Raw genomic sequence first — 2,968 nt, 5'->3', positions numbered from 1 at the left:
GCAAATTATGGGGCCTATACAGCGCGGTTTGCCAGTATTGACAGCTCTTCCGCGAAACTGGCCTGTTATAGCAGTAGATATTAAAGATTGTTTCTTTTCTATTCCTTTGAATAGTCGAGATAAAGAAAGATTTGCCTTTACTCTGCCCTCTGTTAATCATGAACAGCCCGATAAGAGATATCATTGGGTTGTGCTCCCTCAAGGTATGGCCAATAGTCCTACTATGTGCCAACTTTATGTTGACATGGCCTTGCAACCAGTAAGAAATGAATTTCCTAAAGTTAGGATTATTCACTATATGGATGATGTTTTATTGTCAGCCCCTTGTATGGAGTTGCTTGAACAGGCCTTAGGCGCTTTGATCAAATATTTAGGGAATAGGGGATTATTTCTTGCTCCCGAAAAAATACAGAAGGGAGATGTTGTAAATTTTTTAGGAGCTACTGTACATAGGAATAAGATAGTACCTCAAAAAATTGAGATTAGGACTAATTGCTTAAAAACATTAAATGATTTTCAAAGGTTACTTGGAGATGTGAATTGGATTCGGCCATATTTAAGTTTAACCCGCTTGGATCTAAAACCTTTGTTTAGTGTATTAGAGGGAAATCCTGATCTTAATTCCCCACGCCAATTGACCCCAGAAGCCCATCAGGCACTTCAAAAGGTAGAACAAGCTATTACAAATGCACAATTAGAACGCTGTGATGATTCTCAACCGGTTTGGATGTGTATTCTTCCTACCTTGGGGTTTCCAACTGGTGTTCTTTGGCAAAGTGGACCTTTATTGTGGATTCACACAAAATCTATGGGAATGAGAACTTTGTCACATTACCCATCTATGGTTGCCGAGGTCGCCTTATTGGGTATTAAGCAATGTGTTTCCTCTTTTGCAAGAACGCCCGAAAGGCTTGTAGTCCCATATATGAAAGATCAAGTAGAAGTGCTAGCAGCAACTACTTCCGAGTGGTCCATACTTATATGTATATTTTCTGGTATTATTGATAATCATTTGCCAAAGAGTGAACTTTTGAAGTTTGTGACTCAACAACCTGTTGTATTCCCAAGAATTACTGTAGATCAGCCACTGTTTAATGCTTTGACCATTTATACAGACGGGTCTAAAACGGGAAAAGGAGCTTATATGGTCCAAGGAAAACAACCAGTGATCATTGAATGTCGACCTGATGCTCCTCAAGTGGTTGAATGTCAAGTAGTTTTAGAAGTTTTTAGACGCTTTCAAGAGCCTTTTAATTTAATTTCTGATTCCTTATATGTGGTGAATGCTGTTAAGCACTTAGAAGTTATTTCTTTTGTTAAAACATCTAGCACTGTAGCTTCCTTGTTGACAGGAATAAGATGTCAAATATTACATCGTCAACATCCCTTTTATATTACCCATATTCGGGCTCATTCTTTGTTACCCGGCCCCATGGCTAAAGCTAATGAACAAGTTGATCTGGCCACACGCGCTCTAACAGCGCTAGACTCTACGACACAGGCTCAAGAGTTTCATAAGCTATATCATGTGTCATCTACAGTCTTAAGAAAAAAATTTTAACATTACCAGAGCTTTGGCTAGGAATATTGTGAAGAGTTGTTCTGCTTGCGCCCAATTTTTGCCTACCCAAAAGACTAGGGTTAACCCCAGAGGCATTCTTCCAAATGAATTATGGCAAATGGATGTTACCCATGTTTCCTCCTTTGGAACGCTCCAATATGTACATGTTTCAGTGGATACCTGTTCTGGAGTGGTACATGCCACGCCTCTTTTTGGAGAAAAGGTTCAAAATGTTATTACCCACTGCCTTGAAGCTTGGGCAGCGTGGGGCAAACCCGCTAAGATTAAGACTGATAATGGCCCAGCCTATACTTCCAAAAGCTTTGCTCTTTTTTGTCAAAAAATGCAGGTGATTCATATTACAGGCTTGCCCTATAATCCACAAGGACAAGGAATTATAGAACGCACAAATCGCACGCTTAAAGAACTCTTAATAAAACAAAAAGGGGGAATCGCAGAGAACTGTACCCCTAGACAGAGACTTTCACTTGCCTTATTTACCATAAATTTTTTACATTTAAATGATGATAAAGAAACCTCTGCTGAACGCCATGTGGCAACAAACCATAAAAATTATGGCAAAGTAATGTGGAAAGATGTGTTGTCCAATCAATGGAAGGGCCCGGATCGTGTTATTACTCGATCCAGGGGATCTCTTTGTGTCTCCCCACAGGATCAAGATCCGATCTGGGTGCCATCAAGACTGACGAGAATTGTTGAAGAAAACTTCAGAGAAGATGCTGAGCTGGATGTTCCTGATGATTCTTCCCTTGCTTAGGGCAGAGAATATGACGTTCTGGGGAATTGGCCGGACCTGGCCAGTTCCCATGGAAATGAATACGGCCTGTACCCAGCCATTGAATTATGACTGGGCACCGTATAATGCCAGTGATTTTATTTTGAATCGAAGTCTTTGTATTAGTTGGAATTCCACAAAGGATTAGATTGGAGAATTCCTAAAGGGAAACTGGTCTCAAGAAGCTGAACGGATGATATTTAAGCAAAAGATTCAGATTATGCAACTGAATGCTACCAAGCTGGAACCCGTTACCTTTGGAGATTTTACCTCTTGGCTCTCTTCTGCCTTTTCCTTCTTTAAAGAGTGGGTAGGGGTGGGGATCTTTGGGCTCTGCTGTATATTTGGGATTATAATATGTCTCTGGTTGGTCTGTCGCATGCGCGTCAGGGCACATCGAGATAAGGTCCTACTCACTCAAGCACTTTTGGCTGTTAGTGAAGGTGATTCTCCCGCAGCCTGGGTCTCCGTCCTGAACAGTTCGAATTGATTGCCCTTGCACAGAGAGGCCCTGTTGCCATTGCACCTCTATAGGGAATCAAAACTTATTCTGAGTCAGCCTTTGCACCCTGCAGCCCTTGTTGGCATTGCACGCAGGAAGGTGTCTCAGA

Source organism: Grampus griseus, assembly GCF_964374135.1.
Source record: "Grampus griseus genome assembly, chromosome: 8".
Classification (NCBI taxonomy): Eukaryota; Metazoa; Chordata; class Mammalia; order Artiodactyla; family Delphinidae; genus Grampus; species Grampus griseus.
Note: the sequence above shows the minus strand (reverse complement) of the source record.